At 38.9% G+C, this 23344-nt stretch overlaps 1 protein-coding gene and 1 non-coding gene across 2 annotated transcripts in view; both read left to right on the forward strand.

The window, feature by feature from the left end:
* The window catches only part of DCC (DCC netrin 1 receptor), a 668131-nt gene that overhangs the window by 67187 nt on the left and 577600 nt on the right, over positions 1–23344 (forward strand). The gene's annotated exons all lie outside the window — the stretch shown is intronic.
* LOC123826483 lies at positions 3108–3298 on the forward strand. The gene has a single exon (XR_006787060.1). It is a non-coding gene; the product is annotated as a U2 spliceosomal RNA (small nuclear RNA).

The raw sequence follows: 23344 nt of genomic DNA on the forward strand, positions 1-23344 counted from the left end.
ATCCGACTAGAATGTATTACTTTATCTTCCCAAAATATACTATGTAGTTTTATTATTCGGTGCCTTGTTCAAATTATTCCACCTGCCGGGAAACTCCGGTATCCCTGAAAAACAATCTTATTATTCAGAGCCCTTTTAAAATAGCACTACTTCTGTGAAGCCTTCTTTCATACCTCCAGGGAAAACTTGGCAGCCTGTGCTTTTTGTCCTCGTGGTTTAAACCATTCAGGCTTCTTCGTGTTGTGTTATAGCTGCTTGTGTTTTCGTCTGCACTGGAGGTTCCTGGAGGACTGGAGTCACAAGGACTCATGTTTCAACGATGAGCACCTCAGCCTGTTTGAAGGCAAGCATTATGGCACATACTAGATGCTTAGAACGAATGTGCGGAATGAATGAATAAAATCTTTATTGCTTTGAAGCCCAAGCCAGGAAACTAGTTCTCACCAGTGGAAGCTTTCACGAAAACAGTGCCGGCAGCTCAGTAAATCTGATAGAATAACTGAAGCTTCCTGAATTACCATCATCCGTTTTACCTGGAAGGTTTCAACGTGTTTATTCCTAAAAGGGGTGGAGTAGAGAATAGGGTTCCTGCAGAGAGTAGGAAGAAGAGAATCGGATTAAAGCTACTTTGTCACTTGCTTTGCAGACCATGATAAGACTGTGGGTTGCTCTGCTTTTGATGATTTTTAAATGTCACTCACAAGTATGAAATGCTGTTATGTGTCGTTTCCGAGACACAGTGATGATACCTTCATGGCTCAGTCCAGTTTTCTGTTGCTGGAGGTAATGGAGTAATTAGAAGTCTCAGTTAAAGTAATGGGGAAAAAGAAAGAATGGGAAGCATATGTATCCACTAGGCAGCATATTGACAGTAAAAATCATGTGTGAAATGGTTGACTTGTACATTCACGACTTGTACAGACCATTTTGCGGTGTTTACCCAGTTTATGGATGTGAATGGCTGCTGTGAGATTGTAAAAAGATGTAACACTGAATGAGATGAGGAACCGAAAGTAGGTGGAAGAGAAAGATCATCCTCACTGCTTCAGTATCTACCCTGTGTTTTATTTAGCTAGTACCTGAGATTCTATTGTCCAGGCATCTTATGATAAAGTAGTTATATATTCCCATTCTTCGTGTACTCACCACATCCCTGGCTGTCAGACCATTCAGGGCACAACAAGCCAGGACATACACAACACAGGTGACATTAAAAGGCAATGGACACCAAAGCAAACTGGTGTGATAAAGAATGGTCGCCTCCATAGGGGTGGTTGTTTGGAGAACAGATATGAAAGGACGAGTAGAGATTTGAATCATTCTATCACTTACATCTAGAATTGCACCATTCACTTCTTCATGTTAGTGCAAGATGTATCATGCAAAAAATGAGAGGCTTGCGAGTTACACCTACCATGTCAAGAAAAGAAGCATTTCAATATGGCAGGGGTTGCAAAAGAGATAGGTGGTATAACCTTTAGATCATAGAAGTACACAATCATCATAAAGAAAGATCAGTAGTGTGGCAATTGCTAGGGGGAGGAGTGTATAAGGCGACTAAATGGTAATGGGAAAAATACAATAAGGATTACATTTTAAAAAATAAAAAAAATTATAGGTAGGTAGCCCCTAAATTAATCAAGTGATCTGTATTTTATATTTTAAATCTTATAAGAGCAGAGTCAGTGTGAATTAGTATAAAAATCTAAGCAAAGAAACAAAAATTATAAGAATAGAACCAATAAGAAATCAATTTGCCTCTCTGCGTTCTGCGTCCTAAAATATGCTCCTACTGATAAACCCCAGTAGTTTTATTTTTCCAGTTCTTGGGGGAAAATACATTAATTGATATTATATTTTTCAATTTTAAAATTGGTGGCACAATTTTTTTCTTAAAGTTTTGGTATCTGTGATTTCTTGTCTAAATTAGAATCAAATATAAGATAATGCACAAGTTAGCCTAAAATTATATCAGATTATTTAAGTTTATTGTATTTGTATCTCATGGTGTCTGCAAAGAGCGCAATGACTCATGGGGTCATGCATCTAAAGAAGCTCAAATGTGACCCCATTAATGATGCAGTGAACCTAAAGTGATCATGTACCGTTTATCTTGGAGAAAGGTAAAAGACCTGTATCTTGTTCTCTTATAACCCAGCTGCCAGTTATTAATGAGCTACCTTGTTCTGCTATGGTTCTGAGTAAACCTAATACTCCTCTTTGAAAGATTAACTTGTGAACTTTAGTATTATATTGCCAATGTGGGAGTGACCATGTTTATTGGGCAAAGCATTTCCTGCTGTGTTATAGACATTTGGTTCCATCATCCCACTTGACATTCTTGTTGCCTGGTTGACCCCTCCTTGCTTCCATTTAACAAACCCCTCTACATGCACCCTACACTCCTTCCCCTCTCACCCACCAAGATAAATCCCCTCTCCGTCCTGTATCATTTAGTTCACCATACAAGGGGGATCCGCCCCCAAAACCCAGAATTTATTTATTGAAAATTGTGTATTTATTCATACATTTTAAAACTTAAGTCACCTTCAAAGTACTCCCCATTTGATGCAATACACCCACTGAGACTTTTTTCCCCACTGTTCAAAACAGTTTTTGAACTCATTGATTTTGATGCCTTTTAGTGCTTCTGCCATTTTTTTTTCACCTCTTCCACATCAACAAAACATTTCCCTTTGAAGACTTTTTTCATCCAGGAAGCCAAAGAAAAACTTGCTCAGGGCAAGATTGGGTGTATATAGGGAAGGTAGTATCCCTGGGGTCAGGCTGTTTTTGGTCAAAAACTCCTAAACACTCAGTGCAGTGTGAACAGGTGTGTTCATAACTCACCCGTCATGAAATGGGCAAATGCATTGAAAGGTTCTTCAAAAACAATTCACTGTAGCTGAATGCAGCCTCGCAGAAGTGCCAACTGGTACACTGATACAGATGGGTTCCTAGAACACTCACCTAGTGGTGGGATTCTGTACTACAAAGGGCCTGCCCTCCAGAAGATATTTCTGGTTTTTTGCACCCCCACCCCCACCATAGAGGATCACTCTCATTTGCCAAAAGACATGGAATAGCTTTACATTAAAAAAACCTTTATTGTTTCTCAGCCTTTTGGCCAAGATCAAGTGTAGTATCTGTTCTTATCAATTTAATGTCTGATACATCCTCTATCCAAGGACATTATATTAAATGGATTTTTGGAGCTGGGAGGTGGAAGAGGAGCTTGCTCTGTCCACTCTGCGCATCGACCGGGTATTGTAGTGCTTCTGGGTATGGTGCACCAAAAAGGAAAAAAAAAATTAACAGTGTATCTCTCTAGATATAATCCTTTATCTATTTCTATTCATAGAAAAATTTTTGAAAGGATTTCCTGTAGTATTTTCATCATTCCCTCATGGTGTCCCTTCTTAATCACTTATTCTGACATTGATCCCCTTCAGTAAGGCTTTTCTCCCATTCGTCCACTGAGACCAATCTCTTGGAAGTCATCAGTTCTCTACATCCTGATAAATCCAAAGGTCAATCTGTCCCTATTTTTTTTTCAACTTCTCAGAAAACTTTGACTCTCTTGGTTCCTCCTTCTCTATTGGAATGCCTCTATATGTACATTTACTTATGAACCGTTTTGCTTGTCTATTGTCTTACTTTACAATGAAATATCAGAACAAAGTGTTACAGAACAACAAGGGGGGGGGGGGGCCAAGGGCAATGTGCTATTACAGAAAGGGACTCCCCAGGTTCGTTATGTCCACCACCTTATAGGAAAGACATTTCTCAATGCCAGAGATTCATGAAAAGGAAAGGAAATGTTTATTTAATGCTATACAGACTTAAAGTAGTGACATAATGTCTTCATCAAAATCCCAAAGTCCCTTAAAACACCCACAAACACACAATCCTTCCTTCCCCCTTTGCCCAGTCTGGGGTACCATATCTCAGGAAAAGAAATAGAAGTCCATGGCTCAGGCAGCCCCCAGTTCTTCCCAGTAATCCGTCTCGGCTGGTAGGCCTTCCTTGGTTCCCGGCACCATAAGCTGTGTTGCCGGGATCTCTGCTAAAGCCAGATGGTAGTTCCCCCTTCTAAAGCTGTGGGGGTCCCCGCCCTGGCAAAGCCACATGGTCCTCTCTGCACAATGGCCACGGGAGCCCCCACTCTGGCAAAACCGCGTGGTTCTCCCCCCAGTGGCTACCGTGTCTGGGTTTAAATCCCCGAGCCAATCCTCCTCTGCAGCCCCATTTCCAACTCCTCCCACAATCAGTTACACCTGCCAACACTCTCGTATCCTTCCAGCTTCACTGGGCTGCCATCGTGAGTCTGGGCCGGCGTGGCCCCATGTCATGAAGCCAATCTTCCCCAGGTTCCCACGCAGGCGCTGTAACTGGGGGACCTGTCCCCCAGTTAAGTCTTGGTGGGGAGGTTACTTCCATCCCCCTGGCTCAGAGCATGGCCACAGCTATTTAACATATCTATGTGACCAGCTAAAGGTTATAGATATGTTAAATGACCATACCAGAGGTTAGCTGCAAAGCTGTTGCTATGCAAAACAGCTCTCAATGGCCTGCTCCATTTGTCCCTTCCCCCAACCCCCGGGGGGCGGGGTGAGGACATCCTAATATTTCCTGGACACCTTGAGTTCTGGACCCCATTCCAAACCCCTATTTGGGGCTCCCCTCTTGGCTGCACCCTGTTACAAAAGCACGGTATTGTATTACCCTTGGTCCCTGGTTTAGGAGATCATTGTATCCCCAATGTCTAGAACAGTACCCAGCATAAACTAGGTGCTCAAATATTAGGTCATTTAATTAATTTTTTAAGCAGTCACAGATTTAAGTAAGAAGGACATGAAGCTGTAAACACAGAGTTTATAAATGACACCATGACTTTGGGAGTCAGAGACTTCCTACTGCTGTTCTTTCCAGCACGAGAACAGTCGACTATTCTCAACTGAAAACTGAGCTTTGGAATCTCTTTGTTTCCATGTGGAATGAATCCCTCCAATATGTCCACTGCACTACATAGTTTAGCTCCAACTCTTCAGTTGACTCAGGACGAATAAGCATACTCATAGAAGCCATTAATCTGTGTTAGTATCTCAGGAAAACACAAGGCTAAATCTCAGCTGCTTTTGTAAAACTACAGCCAAAAATGGGTAAGCCCTATCTATTCAGGCTCATCCGAAAGACACCACCCCGAAATGCATTCACCCCTCTCCATGCTGTGATCAGTGCAGACAAGATCTAAGACATGCAAACTGTCCAATTACCAACCCCTTGCTCTGCCATCCCCAGCTCATTCCAAAGGTCTCCGTCTAGCTTTCAACCTAAATCATCCACCTAAGTCCAGGCTCCAGCCAAGAAGCCTGTTTACAGTTCAGACTAAACGGACAGCTGGGCTGGGAGGCCTTTTCTTACTTTTCCTTCTTTCCCCCTGTAGAACACAAGTAAGCTAGCACACCAGAAATACATCAAGTTAATAAGTCCCCTCAGATTCCAACCTGCTTCCTTCCCCTGAACAAACAGGAAAGAAAGCGTTGGGAGACACCGTTCAAGTGAAACGCTTCATTCAGGACCGTCGGGTATAACCTAGGGTAGAGCCTGGGGCGTATTTGGAATCCACAAATTTTTGTGAAATCCTTTGGCATGTCAACCACATGGGACTTTGTCTCTAAATAAAAATGCTGACCTTTAGTATTAAGGCTGTAAAATGGGTGTTGGAGATCAGGGGCAGTTCTTCAGTTGTTTTGTTTTAGGAATTCAGCCACAGAGAGTTTGCCTAAGATAATGTGTTTATGGATGTTTGACTAAGTATGGGGTGTGTTCTAGTACTGACAAACCATCTAGGGGCAGGGGTGTCAAACTCATTTTCACCGGGCCTCATCAGCCTCGCGCTTGCCTTCAAAGGGCCTAATGTAATTTCAACTCTGTTAAGGAGTAGTTACATTTTTACACTTCTAAAATTATTGCAGCCCTTTAAAGGCAACCGTGAGGCTGATGTGGCCCCCAGTGAAAATGAGTTTGACACCCCTGATAGGCCATTACATGACTATTGTCTCAATATTTAAGAGGTGATTATTTTTCCCACGAAAATAAGTCAAAACAGGAAAAACTGAATCAAATAACTAGAACCTGTAATCCTTTTACTTTTAATTATATTGAATCAATGGTTATTGAAAACCTATGGATTCTCCTAAATTCTGGGTGAATTTCTAAGTGAGCACAATAGTCTTTACTCTTAGGGCTTCTTGCCACATGCATTGAAAAGAGATACTATATTTATATTAACTACAAATATATTGCTAAGCGATGTATTTACTGTGTGGCCTATAGTGAGACATGTGTGCCCCAATTTCCTTCCATTTCTGGGTTGTTATCTTTGAAAAGCAAAGGTTTTCTAGGGTTGCAGCATCCTTTGAAAGTGAAAGAAATATTCTATCTTGAGGCTACCTTTTATTTTCCGTACTAAGATGTGATATGCAGTAGACTCAGACATTTCACAAGAACTTTTTTAAACAAGAATAAAATGAAAAGAAGTTTTAATTGTGTTAACCAGAACATTCAAGCATCAGAACTGTGGTTTTGATTATACTTCGTTACTGCACGATTTTCCTACATAATGCCTGTGTTTCCTGAGAATGAGCCCAAGGCGGGAGAGCACTAAGTACTTCTACAGGGTGGGGTGTCCTGCACGGGGAGGAAAAAAGGGACATCTGAGCGAGAAGGATAAAACAGCACACAGGGAGTGGCATGCATGACAAAGAAACTGGAATGCAGTACTGTGAAGAGTGTAATGTCTGTAGGTTATTTGTGCAAACCTGTGTTACCTGGGCAGTGAGTGAGACGCTTGGACCCAAATGGAATGAGAAGCCGTTCTGAGACTGAGAATGGAGGTGAGAAAAAGTAGCGAGAGTATTCTCTCAAAAACTGTAAATTGCACCTCTATAGCTGGTGGTGTCTTTTCTACCTAAATGGGTCTCTCTGGCTGACTTGATTTATTTTCAAGAAGATTTTGACACTCCAAAAAGTGGGTCACTTCCTCGTCTAGATGAAAAATACACTAGTTTTTCAATAAAAGGGAACACGACAAAGTACTCTTTCAACTTTAGTTCCAATAGACTCTAAAAGAACTAGAAAGTTTTGTGTTTTATTCCCCTTATATCATGTGAGTGATGACAGATTTATGAAGTGGTCTATTTATCCTGCCCGTTTGTGAGAAATGTCTTGGCAGGGTTGTCTATCTAAACCATAGACTCCAGCCATATATCATGGGACGCTGGTTGGACCCGTTGGTGGGAAGTTATGGGGAATGCTCTTTTGACTTCTTTAAATCTGTATCCATAGATAGTCTCTTGTGTCTGATTGTACCTCAAAAACCGTAAGTCCCGAAAAAAAGAAATTAAAAGTTTTCTAATGCTTGAGCATTAAAAGATACAAGTCAAATTCAAAGTCTAGTCTTTTATAGTTGCTGCAGTTTTAGAGATGATAAAACTCTATATCTCAGCAATGAGCAACGGAAGATGCAAAAATTAGAGGACTTGGCGACGGTGCCCAGCCACTTGGTTACTAAGCCGTTCCTCAGTGTTCTGTCTTTATGACCAGTGTCTACTGCCTTCTGTTATCCTGAGATCTAACTCTTAAAACTGAAGACAGGCTAGATAGAGAGCTAGAAAAAGGAGATTCGACTGGCAGCTCTGTTTCAATATTTACCACCTAGATAGATGTTTATTTTGAGTTAAATAAGCAGTTTATTATGGTACATTTTTATTAAAAGATTTGAAGGCTTAATTACTATCTTTGGAAAGCCTCTGTGATGCAGTCGTAAGAATGGATTCAGACTGTCCAGGATCACAACTGAACTGTGCAGCTGGGAGATATTGGTCAACTATACTCTATCTTCTGGTTTCTTCCGTCTTAAAATGGACATGACTCAACCTACCTAATCAGGTTCTTGTAAAGATAAACTTATCATATGCATGTAATAACTCAGTGTCTGCTAAAGGAAAGCTGCTATATTATTACTCTTATTAATAATAAAATTAAACAATTCAAATTCCTCTTAAATTTTATATTTTACACAAAACTATATCTGGCATGTAGAACCTGAGAGGAATAGCTTCACACTTGTTTACCTTTTAAATTATCCCATTAATTTTATAAAGTTATCGTGCATAACTTGTAAACTGTAATGCATGATTATAGTTTGCACTATGTAGTGTGTAATGAGAATTATTTCTGCTTTCACTTTACAAGTTAGTGGAAGTATAGGTGCAAAGAGTACAATACTCTAGACAAGTGTCTCTACTCCTAACATTTGTGGTGAAGTTTCAACAACTAAATTCCAGGCCCATGGGAAACATGCTCCTATTTCTTTTGGTTTGCTTTTAAGTCAACTCATGCTTAATGAGAATTTTGAATAAGCCCTAAGTTGTCCTGTTGCTGCACACAACTATAACTGAAAGTCAATGTTATTTTCTAGAATGTCCTTGCATATCTTGGACAAAAGTTGCACCATGCTCACATTCTTCTAATTTGTCATATGGGTGTTAAAAATGCAAGCCCAGAAGCCAAAATATTGAGAAAGCTGTGATGAATTCTAATACGTAAAGTTTCCCCTACCAAAAAAAAGAGAGATAATATTGTTACAGAAAATCCATGATCTATACAAAAGTTTCAAGTAAGTCTCCCAACTCTTCTACAAGCTGTCCTTGAATTTTACTTTTTATTTTAAAAAGCACTTGAATAATAAAATGTGTTGATGTAGCCCTGTTTTTTTTTCTGGTTTATACTCAAACCATTTTACTGAAGATACTATTTTCAGCAACCATTTCAAAAATGTTACCACAAGTTTGCAGATGATTTGTATTCAGTTGTACAATACAATAGCAAACAGTATTTTCCCCATTCAGTTTGGCATGGACCATCTGTTTTTCTGCCAGAAGGACTCCAATGCTATTTATCATGTGAGAATGGTGTCAGGAAGTTGTTTTAAGAGAAGTAAGTGCAAGAAGATAGGATTAGGTGTCTGCATGCTTACACTGGGGGAAATCAGTCTACTCTTCTCCCAGTGAGAAATTTACTCTTTTTGCTGCTAGGTGATTCTTATACTTACCACTACAAGTGATTTCAGTTGTAAAATTGGTCTTTTCTGTCTTTGATATCAGGGTTTGCATGTGTCTTCCATATTACCGATACACAAAGAAAAGTCAGAAAAGTGGAAAACCAAGCTGCAAAACAAAATTCGCATTCTAGTTCTGTAGAAAATGCTTAACCTTGTATATATAAGAAATGTGAAACGGAATAGTGGGAATTTTCTGTGTACAAGTCAAAGATAACTCCACAAAATATACCAAAGTTTTGAGTCAGAAAGTACCAGTCTTATAAAGAGTCACTCATTGTGGAAAAGCGTATAATTTTGTCTTAGGGACTAGCCATAGCTTAGAACAGCTGGGGATCTTCTCCTAGGTAAGTGGAAAGTAAACATTTAGAATTTGTGTTATATTTTTTCTTTTTTTCTATCTATCTATCTATCTATCTATCTATGGAATCTGTCTATCTACCTCTATACGTTTTTGATGGGGTAAGTCTTCTCCCTTTAAAAGAATTTCTTCAAAAACAGTCTATTGCATCTATCTATTTAAAAATAATGACTGTTGGGTGATGTGTTTTCACCTTTAAAAATGGGCCAATTCTATAATATAATGAATTTTGACTTTTGATTAATCATTTATTTGAATGGCAACACAAGTGAGCTAATCCATATATAGATATTTATATAGATATCTGTGGCCACCCAGGAATTAAAAGGAGGAGATACTCAAACTCAGGCTGAAAAGACCTATTAAGTTTATGCAGGTCCTTTAAGTTCATCTATCTCAAACAGTCTTTTGCTATTTAAATTCCTTTTAGCTCAAATATTCCTAGTCCATATTTATGACCAGAATCCTCTAGTGAGTATTTTGTAATAACTATAAATTCCTGAGCCTCATCTTTGAATAGAGAGGCAGAAAATACCATTTCAACATGCTTCAGGTGATTTTGGTATATCATGCTTAGCATTAATTAACGAGTTTGCATTTGGGAAATATATCCCTAGAGAATTCCTATGAAACTTCCCTAGAGCCTTGCCTAACAGTTACCCAAACTATATTTGAATACCACTAATGACTGCAAAATCAGTACTTGCCTGGGTTGCCATACTTTTTTTAATACACGTGTTTACAGCAAAGATACCCATATTAAGTGAAAATATACTTCTCTGCTCATGGGTATTAATTTTATACTTGGGGTCATGGAGAATGTATCTAATTCCTAATTCATGTATTAGCTCTTCAACCATTGTAGGCAATGGCAGGTGCTCCCATTTTAGTCATTTCTGGTCTAGAAAAGATCCTCAGTTCCTTCTGTCTTTATGTGACTTGATTTAAAATCTGTACATGCTCTTTGCTCTTCTATGAATTTTCAGAGAGTGGAGTACTTAGACCTAATGCAGATCAGAGTAGGTCTGTTTTCATGGTCGTGTGACCTCTGCAATGCTGTAGGACTCTCCTGCCCTTAAAGAGGCCCCCTGCTTGGTCAGTGCTCTGCTGTCCCTGAGTTGAATTTTGCAATAGGTTTTGGACAAGCACCCCTGCATTTCCATTTTGCACCAGGTCTCAAAAATTGTGCAGTCTATCCTGTATCCCAGCTCTTGTATGATAAAATTGTATAAATAATTCATTTCTCATCCTCTCTATAACTAAAGTAACTTGAATACACACCATTTATATCTTAGCAACCACATCACTTTTAAGTTTATATTCTATTTACAACCAGATGGGACTCTGAGATCTTTTTCTGTTACACACCTAGGTCTCCTTCATGCTGGATTTTTGAAATCGTTGTTGGAAACAAATATAAGATGTTATACTGACTCCGGTTAAATATAATCTTTAAGTATTTGCTCCATGGTTCCAGGCAATTAACATCTTGTTAGAATTTGAGTGTCACCCAATATTTTTGTTGTCCCTCTTAACCACAAATCACCAAAAGAAATTATAATTCAGTCTTAGAAAGAGATGGCAAATACCATAGTAGGAACCATTCAAAGAAATAGGAGGAATAATAGTTTTAATAATTGTGACCTAATTGGTATTGCTGGTTTAAAGGTTTTAATGTTTCCAACTTCATTAGTAAGGGCATCTTTCCATTAGTAAGATCTTTCTTCTTCTTACTTACACATACTTTTGGTCATCCCAGTTGTCATCAATAACTGGGATGTGAAACTACTAGTTTTAATGGGGACTTCTGCTGATGGAAGACCTATTTCTGAAATTATATTGCATTAAAAACTCGTCTCAGAGAAGTTGTAATTATTTAATGTAAAGATTGAAAATGTGGTGTTTCTGTGTGTCTGTCTTGGAAGTGAAGTCCATTTGGCTTGGAGCTTCTTGGTAGCCTGTTCCTTCAGTTGGTTCTCTAGTATTTTGTGAGAAGTTCCCTCAAGAGAGGAAGATATGTGAGAAATATAAATGTATAACCATTTTTAATTAGTAATTTCTGAGTTAAACAATTATTTGCTCATATACAAAGTTCACTATGGAAAGTTTTAAGAAAAATACAATTGTCTAAGTAAGATGATATTAGTTTTTATCTCAGCCATCCTTATGGTTTGCTGATGAAATATGGATTAGTTTGCTTATCTAATGAATAAAATTATTAGGCTGAATTAATTACTAGTCTGATTAGCTATGGTTAGTCTGATTAATTAGGCTTTAAAAATATTTGTTTGGCCCTGGCTGGTGTGACTTAGTGGATTGACTGCTGGCCTGTGAACCAAAATGTCGCTGGTTCGCTTCTCAGTCAGGGCACATGCCTGGGTTGCAGACCAGGTCCCCAGTAGGGGGTACATGAGAGGCAACCACACACTGAAGTTTCTCTTTCTCTCTTTCTCCTTCCCTTCTCCTCTCTCTGAAAATAAGTAAATAAAGTCTTTAAAAAATACCTGTTTAATTTAGCTATTTCCCAAACGAATTAATCATTCACCCAGAAATACAGGAGCAACCTCCTCATAAGTCACGAAACATAACTTTACATTTTGGCCCACTTTTCTTTCCCCACATAGAGCTGCATGCGTTAGAGAAGTCTGCTGCCCAATATATTTTCTGAGTTCTCTCATTGTGGGATAATAGATTCAAGGAAGAACTTAGAAAAAGATCATTGCACCAGTAGGGACACCTTAGTTCTATTGTCAGTGCTGGAATGACTTGATAATGGACTTTAAATCTATTATTTACCCATCATCTATAAAGCAAAGGACATATCATGGCCCATCGCTGAAGCCTCACTAATCTCCAGTATTGCAGACACCTGTACATTTGTGAACTGCCTCCAGAGAGATGGGACAGTATAAATGATTTATAATATTGATTCATTTGGCAAGTTGAAGGGCTAAGCTCAGAAATTTAAAAAAAAAGACAATTATTCTATTACAGTCCCATAGTCTGAGCAACCACACCACTCAAATCTCAAGAAGTGCTTGGTAGCAGTTAAAATGGCACTTTAAAAAAGCACATGGGAACTGTGCTCATATTGTATTTATCTGTGTGTTCAGTTATTCGTTCATCAGAAAGTATTGTGTGTATGTAATTTTACCAGATACTGTTCTAGGTGCTGGGGTGCAGTAGGGGCCACCACACATAAAAAAAAACTGCCTTTATTGGAGTACACTTTGGGAGAGTGTGGTAAAAGACAGATAATAAGATAATGAGGTAAAATATACTTGTTGTTAAATAAGACAACGAGGTAAAGACACTATACTAAAGCAGCAAATGGATGTGGAGGGCCTAGAGAAGATGACTTTCAACAGTGTGACCAGGGAGGTGCCCCCTGAGAAGATGAGATTGCAGTGAAGACCTACAGGAAGTAGGGTACAAGCCGTAACATTATCTGAGGAAGGATACCCCAGGCAGATCCAACAGCCAAGTCCCAGCCGTGGGAGCTTACTTGCTGTGTCTGAGCTGTAGCAAAGAGATGGCCACGCAGGGATGGGAGTGAGCCAGAGATAGAGGAAGATGAGATCAAAACATAATGGGGAGCCCAATCTTCTAAGACTTTTTTGGTCATTTGAAGGACTTAAACTTTTACTTTGGATAAGTAACATTATGGACTTGATAACTTCTACTGACATAATGGTGAAGTTCTGTTGTAAAAATAGTTTAAACTTATTTCTCATCAAAACTACCCTTTAACTACTCTTGTTGCATGGACCTTTTGGATATAACCTTAACATAGACTTTCCAAAAAGAAAAAAGAAAAAAAAAGTGAGTGTCACTTTACATGACAACTCCATTACTTGGTGATGACCACTTAGAATGCTGTGCTTCAGCAGAAGACATGGAGGCTGGGCGTGGGTTTCGTAGGGGAAGGGGCCCCACGATGGACTAGGGAGGCCTTCTAAGGTAGCAAAACAGGCAAGGGCGGCATGCACACCTTGGGTGGGTTTGCCTCAGTTTGTATAAATCTCATAAATGAAAGCTCTATTTGGGGGCTCTTAGTTTGGGGGTCAAACTCTCCTTTTAGAATCTGATAGGATTACAAAGAATACTTGCCAAGCAATCTACATTTACCTGTGTACCTTCAAACAAGGGAGTGTGCCCTGCTCTGTTAACTCAAAATTAGTCGTACTTTTTGAAAAATTTATTTCAGAACTTTGTCAGCCTCTGAAGTAATTGATTTTCAGTTTAGTACACTCCTTCTATTATTTACTATTAGTAGCAAATAGAAATGCAATGCAGTTACTCCACTATTATCGTTACAATCACTTCATGGTGAAACTTGCCAAGAATAATTAAAAGTTATTTGCAAGTTCATTGCTCCTTTATTGGCCATCCGCTTTGCAGACAGGAACTAGCTCTAGCCAAGTGGCACATGTTTCATATCGTTTCCTGCATTTTGTGTGCTTAGAAAATCTTTACATTACCAACATAGTAAGCAAATCTCACTGAATTGGTCCCCTGAAAGACAGATGGCAATTCTAAACATTCCTAAACCGGGCTATATTTCTTTCCTAAATTTTTAAATTTATGTTTAAATGGTATGAAACTACTCTTAGATTGGCCATATGCATAAGCCTTCTGCTATAGTGAAAAGAATAAATAGTTCCTTGTTTAATGATTATATGATTTTTTATAAAAAAAATGAGAGGGGAGTGAGTAGATAGGATATTCTAGAATCTAACCACTGCTAGACAGTGTGCCTCAGCTTTAATTAGAGCAAAACAACACATGGCTTTCACATGTACCTAAGTCCACATTAATTACCTCCACGTAGCAAGCTCACCTCCACGGGTACTTGGGACACGTTTTCAAAACAAATACTTTCTGGTTATTACGCTGATAAACACCGTGGTCCTCAAACCCAGACACCCACAGGAGAGTTTTAGAGTCTGGGAGAATGATTTGTAACTAGCTGTTCTGCAAATTCCTAACCAAAATTTTCAACCGCACTCTGTAGAGGAGTTCTAAATTCAGAGCCTACTCGTGTGAGACAATGTGCGACGTGTGATGAATGGCGAACATACGCCCTGTGCCATGACACTGAAGACCTTCGTTACCCCAAGAAGAACACGCAGGCCAGGTCTGCCAAGCTCCATTGCTGAACTCTCAGGTCCCAGGTGGTTGAGTGGACACAAAGCGGATTTGGGAGAAAACAAGCATCTCATCTATGGTTCATCACTGTGTGGAGGAAGGCTGGGATTCCACACAGGAAGGACGAGTCAGGCTTTGCAGTCGTCCTGTGAGACAGTAGCCCAGCAAACCCTCTTCTCTTTAGAGCATGTAGATCCCCCTTTCATCGGCATCTTGAGCCCTTCTCAGGAAGTCAAGTTTTTAAATAGTTTGAGGTCCAATTCACCTGATTCCCCAGTTAAAAATGTAATGTCTAAGGGAAACAGTAGCGGCGCTTTTCCAACTGCAGTCCCAGAGCGGAAGCATTAGCATTACTTGGAAACTTGCTAGGAGTTCCCACTCAGGGTTTACTGAATCAGAAGCTCAAGGATGGGACCTCACAATCTGAGTTCCCCCAAGCCCTGTGGCCGACTCTAATATTGAAGTGTGCGAACGAATCACTGGCCTCAGATGGTGTTTCTCCACTGTGGGTGTTCATGAGCATGGCCTGGAGAACGTGCCTGGCGTGGCTGACTGTATTCATGTGTAACATGTATAAGAAGCACCCCAGCTGATGGGGCCTTCTAAACCCACAGATTTGTGAAACATAGGCTTGGTACCATTTTTATATGACTATTTTCTTTTACAAAATAATGTAATTCTTTGACTCAAACCTCACCAGGGCTGCTAATTTGAGAAATTAGAAAAGAAATATGCTTCTGGGTGACACCATATTTTTCGCTTATCCTATAACCATGTGGCCTTTCTTATCATTCGATGAGCTGTAATTGTCCAATGCATTCAACAGAATTTAGAGAGACAAAAGAATAGAAGATTTTGATTGGAAAAACTTACTTATGCAATTGACTAGTATATATAACCATATGTACACATACACATATATTTATGCATGTACATATACTATACGTATTTGCATGTTATGTACAGATATGCATACATACATACTATCACACACATATAATCCATGTTCCTTTTGTGATATGGCCCAGTGTTAAAACATTTCTTCCTTTGTAAATTCTATGAAGCTGAATAACATGCATGAATTATTTCTTAAATTTCTTTTCTTTACCCCAAACACTAACTTAAAGGTAACTCTAACCCTAATTCTAATCATGAACTCAACCCTACCTGTAACCCTAATCATAACCATGCTTGGAACCTAACCCTAACTCTAAACCTAACCCTAACACTAGCCCTTATCCTAACCCTGAAATAACCCCAAATTCAATCCTAATCCTGTTTTAAACCTAAACCCAAACCACAAACTTAATCTAACTCTACCCTTATCCCTAATCCTAATTGTAGAAACAAGTGTTTGTGATATTTCTTAGTTTAAATTTTTTCATGGGCACACAGCCTCTTATGTATGTTTTAATTGCTTCACTGACAAAGATAACTGAATTCAGGTTATTTAACATTCTTGGAATGTCTTATAATTAATCTAATTGGAGTATGGGGTTATTTACACAATATCATATATGGCCAAGGAAGAGCTATTTTCATGAATCCTTAAAGAAGCACAATTTATAGTATATAACAGTTTTTTTTAGTTTCCAAACAGAAGAATACCTCAATTTTTTAAAAATCTTTTTTTAGAAAAATTATTCATTCATGTTTAGAGAGTGGGAAAGGGAGAGAGAAAGAGAGGGAGAGAAACATCAATGTGTGCTTGCCTCTCATGCACCCCCACTGGGGACCCAGCCTGCAACCCAGGCATGTGCCCTGACTGGGAATCGAACCAGCGACCCTTTGTTTTGCAGGCCATTGCTCGATCCACTGAGCCACACCAGCCAGGGCAGAATACCTCAATTTTAAAGCAATACTGAGAATGTTATTCTGTTGGAAAGTGATTTAACTTCTATTTTTTTCCTTCCTTCCAAACAAGTTTTATTTTAATTTCAAAGCCTGGATGTTAAACAGGGAACGTGTTGCTGATAGACATTTGTTTCACTCAGAGTTTTTAACTCAAGGATTAAAATAAGCTATTGCTGATTTCACTCCATTTGAAATGTAAAGGTGATACCATGTGACTGAATATTTTGGGGAGGCAGATTTTGTTTTGATTTTAGCTATATTATAAGATCATACTACAAGTGTGTTATTTTGACCCTGAACTAAAATGATGGCTCTGTTAGTCTGTTCAGGCTACTTAATAACTAAGATCCATAGACAGACAGACTTAAAAACAACAGACATTTATTTCTCACGGTTCTGAAGGCTGGAAATCCAAGACCAAGCCACTGGCAGATTCAGTAGCTGGTAAGGGTATGCTGCCTGGTTCTTGTGTAGCTGTCTTTTCACTGGGTCCTAACAGGGCAGCAGGGACTAGGGAGCTCTCTGGGGTCTCTTTAGTAAGGGCACAAATCCTGCTCCTGAGGGCTCTACTCTTATGAGCTAATCAGCTTCCAAATACCATCCAGATACCGTGACATTGGGAGTTGTTAGGTTTTCAGCACATGAATTTGAGGTGGACACAAACATTTAGTCCATAATTGGCTTCAAAGAAAAGAAAATGTTCACTTTAACAAACAAATATCTCAAACTAAATTTATTTTACCTTGGCACAATATTTAATAGTTGTTCAAAGAGGATTCAGATAGAGACCATGGGAAAGAATAAAATAAAATCTGCACTTTTCTTTTGTTTTTGACATTGTTTATCAACAGTTTTGAGATGAGCATTCTCTATTTGTTGTTCTCTTTAACTTGTATGAAGTTATCTTTCATTTAAAACTTTAGGGGATAGTGCATTTTGATACAGAGAAATGTTTTCCTGGTCCACCAAAAATAGTTTTATTTTGCCATTTTTGTAGGAGAAATAATTTTAAAATAATGTTCAACTTTCTTGTCTTATAAAGTGAGACTAACTGAATGTATTTGAATCCCTGTCTGATGGATTTGTTGAATTATGTAAGATAATACTAGTGTGTGTTAATGGGAAGAAAAGTTCTGTAATTATTCTCAATTTCAGTGATTATATTGGCTGTGTTTTTTTTCTGCTAAAGATTTTAGAAAAAAGTTAAAAGGTGACCTCTTACCTTTTAAGGTAAGAAATCAGTTATTATGCTGCCAATAGTTTGTTTTAAACCCTCAAATACAGTAATTTTGCAAGTATTTACTTAATTCTTACTGTGAACCAGATGTTATTTGAAGCACAGGAATGAAGCACAGAACATAATCCCTAATCTAGAGGATTTCAACATTTCAAGAGTTGATTATATGTCAACATTATATAATAATTCAAATCAATGTATTTTATAAATGACAGACGATCCAGGAAAACAGTAAATGACATAAGAATTCGGGAAATGAAAAGATGAACTAAAATAGTTCATCAACACTTTGGGAGAAAGCAGGAGTTGGATTAGAATTTGAAGAGAATCTTGGAAGATGAGTCTCTTTTGGAACAATGGACGGACTGTGTTAAGGGGGTTTTGAGAAGGGGAAGAGCTCGAGTAAAAATGAAAGTGAACTTTATTTATTTAACTAAAAGTGGCAAGGTTACCTTGGCTGTACCAAAAACCATGTGTAGGAATCACATGAAAAAATGTACATATATCTTGGCTTTGTGTGGTTAGGTCACTTTGTAGATCAGAAAAGCAGAAGTTGGTAATCTCCTTAACCATATTCTAGTTCCTACAAATATCGTTTATTTAGTAGGAGGAAATACACAACTGGATCCAACTATCCCATGACATGTGAAAAATGCGTTAGTTTTTAATTGATGCAAAAATCTCTATTAAATAAGGTGAAGTGTGCCCCGGTGTAGCCCTGTGTGCTGAAGCACACAGGTTTGCACATGTGTGTTGGGCATCTTGTTAAGCACGACCGAAGGTTACAGCTACCCAGCCAATCAGGCACGAGGACAGCAAAGACTGGCCATGGTGAGCTGTGTCACTTTGCTCCTCAGAAATCTTTGTCTCCGGTGCTAATCAACAATGACATGTTAAGTCATCCTGAGTGACAATCACAGACCTCTCATTAGAGGAAATGATTGCAAGAGGCAGATGATGAGCTGATTGGTGTTTCCTCAGCAACGGAGCTCCTCCCCACCAACCCTCTCTGACAACATGGCTGTATACCATCAAACGTGTATTTAAGGCAATTCAGCTAGAACATCTTCACCTGGCAAAAAGGTTATGATTGCTTAGAAATTTATGCTGACAGCAAAATATAACATCTCTCCGATTTGTACGAAGAGTCATCATTCTGAGAACACTGTACTTTTCTGGAGTACTTTCCACCTTTAGTTTGTTCAACAGTACCTGTGATATTGAGGGTCATTTTTTACACTTTGTGTACACACAGAAATGCAGTAGGTGAACAAAGCATTTTACTGAGGATCGCCTGGTCAATGAAAAGCACAATGTCAGACTCTTAACTTCATTTCCAACCTTGCACTTTCCATTGCAAGTACCTTTAACCAAAATACAGTTCATCTCTTTCTACCGCCAATGGATTGACACACACTCTGGGAAAGGGGTTCCCAACTTGAACAAGCATCAGAATTACTTGCAAGGCACATTAAAAAACAGAGTTTTTTATTTAGTTGGTCTGGGGTAGGCTCTGATTTATTAAGAGTTCTAAAAAGTTCCCAGGTAATGCTAATGTTGATGCTGCCGATCTGGAGACCAAGAACCATCCCCCTAGAAGAAAGACTATAAAGAAATCCTGTGACAGTGGATGACTTTTACTTACATTCTGTGTCCCACATATTCAGTGCCTGGACCCCAGTCCCATCTTATTCTGAAATTGGTCTGGGCACAGTTTGCTCTTGTACCTGAATAAACGTTTTATTTCCTGCTTTGCTTTGGGTTTTCTAGCCAAGCTTTGTGGTCTGTCTGCATGAGGCCAGCAGGTAATGCTCTAGAGAAATGCCACAATTACATTTTCTTAGATTGGTTTCCTGACTTGCCGGTATCCAGGCACGGAGGCAATAACATTGCACCTAAATTCTAAGAGGCACCGTTGTTTGTAACATCATTCTAAATGTAACTTCGGTCAAACTAACCAGCTTGGTCTGTCGTTTTGATGGATGGGCCAGCTGTCAAAATGAAGATATAGTCATTGTCCTAAAGAAACTATCTTAGATATATACTGTGCTGATTAGTCATGATCAGATTGATTCTTGGAATCTTTCTGATCTAAAATGGCCATGGTGTCCTCAAAGAAAATAACCAAAAATAATGGTCTATAGCTAGTAGAACAATTGAAAGCTAAGAAGTAAAATACCATCTTCATTCAAGCCATGCAAAATTATTTATCTATGTATTCCAAAGTATTTATTTGACTCCTACTACGTGCCAAATGCTCTTCAGGAGCTGGGGGCACAGCAGTGAACTGAAAAGCGAAGTCTGCATTTGTAGGGCTCTTATTTTCACGAGGAGAGGCTCGATGAACAAGGAAACAGAGCGATAAGCCAGATGACTAAAGCAGGACAGCAGGATGCAGTCACTGGGGGTGAGCAGCTATTTTAGATGGAAAGATCTGTCCATGTCTTTTTCAGGAGATGGCATTTGGCTGAAACCTGAGTGATACAAAGTGATTGTCCATCTCTGTCTCTGTGTGGTAAAGTTAGTGGTGAGATGTGAAGCGACGATAGAGGAAGAGCTTTTAGGAAGACGAAGCAGAAAGTTGCAAATGTGATCAGCCTGAAAAACCGGAGGCCTTACTGGCCTTGGAGGAGAGTTTGATTTTCTTCTAAGCACACTGGAGAATAATGGAGAGGCAACAAGGTCTGCTTTATATTTTTTAAAAAATACTTTAGCTGATTCATGGAGAACCATTGTAGGAGAGTTAAACTAGTTCACTTAAGAGGTCATTTTTTCAGGTCTTAGTTTTAGACATTGACCTTGAATGTGCAGCTACACTTTCTTTAACTTAAAGGCCATTATTTCCTCCTGCAGATCCAAATTCCATACAAGAAATTTGACTCTTGCCCTAGATACAGGCCTGTAAAAGCCCAAGGAAGAAATCGCTCTCTGCTGAGAAATGATAATGAACTGGGTGTTAGCAGTGCATATAGTGAGAAGTGGTTGTTAAATTCAGGACACAGTTTGGAGGTGCATCTGAAAGACCTGCTGAGAGATGGATTTAGGGGATATAGTGGATGCTATTTGTGTCCTGTCCAGAGACACTTTCCTAGCTGGTGAGTCATCCCCTAGCTTTCAGGAGTATTGATGAGCTTCCAGTTGTCTCTCTGTCAGTCACTCAGTTCCGTCTGAGGCCACATTTGGCTTTTCATCACCCTGTATTCATTTTCTCTCACTGCCTTTCTCTCGATAGCACTGGAACCCAAAGTATGGTTTTAGGAAAAGTAGCATCAACATTGTAAGAAGATGTTGAAATAATAGCTTCTCAGATCCTACCCCAGACCTACTTAATTGGACATTCTGCAGAGGGACTCCAAGACTCTGTGTTTTCACAAGCCTTCAAGGTGGTTCTGATGCCTGCTCACATTGAGAACCACTGCAGTAAAGCACACACCTGATAAATCACTTGGATAATAATCTTTCATGGTCCACTACTAGGAAATGCACCCAAAGACAGGGAAGGAGGAAAAATAAGAATTGAGGGTGATTCCCAGATTTTTGGCTTGAGCATCCTGACATAGTCTGGTGAACTAAAATGGGAAAGACCTGGGGAGGAGCAAGATTGTATAAATCAACCTTTCTGTTTCGCACTCGGTTAAGACTGGGCATTAGATATATAAATGGGAAAGTCATCTAAGTGATTAATGTACAAGGATGGAACTCATGTGTGAAGTCAGGACTGCAGTCATAAATTTTAGAACCTTCAATATATACATAATAGACCTACAAAGAGCTTCTAGAGAGATAAGGGAAGGAAGGTAGCAAGAACCTCTAATATTTGCATATATTGGAAACTATACAAAGTACATGAATATGACTTCCTTCTCTAAGATTATATAAAATAATCATGCTGGTTCCAAAAATGTAGAACAGAACAAATAATAGCTAAGCGTATTAAGAATGTGACTGTTTGTACTGTGTCTATACAAAGGCTTAAATAGGTTTTGCTAGTTACTAATTAAATAATTCAAGCCTGATTTGGCTTTAAGGATGTATAAAGAATTTTTTTTACCTTTTTAAGCTGATAACTTGAGTGGGCTTCTTGTGGAAGATATTGATATATGCACACCTTTGCATGCCAAAAGAGCAGAACTTGGTGAGAGGTCTGGAACGCAGTTCTGAGTTTTGCATCCAAATGTGAAACAGAGAAATACAAAGATTGATGCTGCAGGATTGCCTGGGAATTATAATTTTTTGCACAACCATCTATAAAGATGAACCTATGTTAATGATCATAAAGAAAGTGCTTCATTGGAATGTTTTTATCATTTTAAACAGTCAAATTATTAAAAGTTAAATGTGTCCGATGACTCTGTGAGTCCCTTAAATACTGTTGCTTCCTTTCTAATTTTTCCTCTTGTTATGAGTTTAGTCAGATAAAGTAAGCCTCATATGATTTTTTAAAAACATACGTAATATTTAAGGGTTTTCATGACTCAGTGCTTAACCACCACCCACACTGCACACGTGCGAGCCTCAACTGTGCCAACTGCTTATGATGCAAAATTTAGCCCAGTTTCCAGAAGCAGATTGCTAGAAGAGATTTTAATCTATTTTTCTGCTATTTAGGGACTAGCACAGGTGAGGCAGAACAGAAAACTATGTACGGGGCATTCAGGGCTGACTCATCTTTCAGAACTGGTCTTTCTGTTTGCTGCTGTGTTATTGGTGTGATGCAACGTGGTGCTTACAAGCATGGGTTCTGACGTCAGCTGTGCTGACTTCGCTCTGCCACCTCTCAACTCTGGGACCTTGAGCAAGGGAACTGATCCCTCTCTGCTCAATTTATTTCTTATCCTCACTTGAGTCTATGTTTATTGATGAGAGAGAAAGGGAGAGAGAGAGAGAGAGGGGGAGAGAGAAACATAGATGTGAGAAAGAAACATCAATTGGTTGTCTCTCATATGTGCCCTGACTGGGTATTGAACCCACTGCCTCCGTATGTGTTCTGACTGGGAATTGAACCCACAATCTTTTGTCGTATGGGACGATGCTTCAACCAACTGAGCCACTTGGCCAGGCTCAGTTTTCTTGTTTGTAAAGTGACAACCTCATAGGGTTATCGTGAAGACTAAACAGTATTAACAGTTGTAAAGCACATAGAACATTGCTTGGAATGTAGGAAGTCCTCAGAAACACCCTCAACTTAATTCCCAGTGCCACCAGTCTCTGAGCTACAGGAAAGCCCACTTAGGTAAATGCATCATCAGGTGAAGAGGTGTCTCTCTGCCTAAGAAGGACAAACTTCTGTTAAGACTTCATATGTTGTTCAGTGGTGTGGAATAATATGGTACTTCAAAAAATGTTATTATTTTTATTTATTTATTTTAAAAATTTTTAAAATTTTCAGTTACAGTTGACATACAATATCATGTTAGTTTCAGGCATACCAGCCAGTGATTAGACATTACATAACTTACTAAGTTATTACCTCACTAAATCTAGTACTCATCTAGGACCATACATAGTTATTAAATGTTACTGACTGTATTTCCTATGCTGTACTTTACATCTATGTAACTAATCCGTGACTACCAATTTATAGTACTTTTTTAAAGTAAAGGGAATCTTGTCATATTTG

This window comes from Phyllostomus hastatus, unplaced genomic scaffold, assembly GCF_019186645.2.
Source record: "Phyllostomus hastatus isolate PE091 unplaced genomic scaffold, TTU_PhHast_1.1 phas_contig_80, whole genome shotgun sequence".
NCBI classification, from domain to species: Eukaryota; Metazoa; Chordata; class Mammalia; order Chiroptera; family Phyllostomidae; genus Phyllostomus; species Phyllostomus hastatus.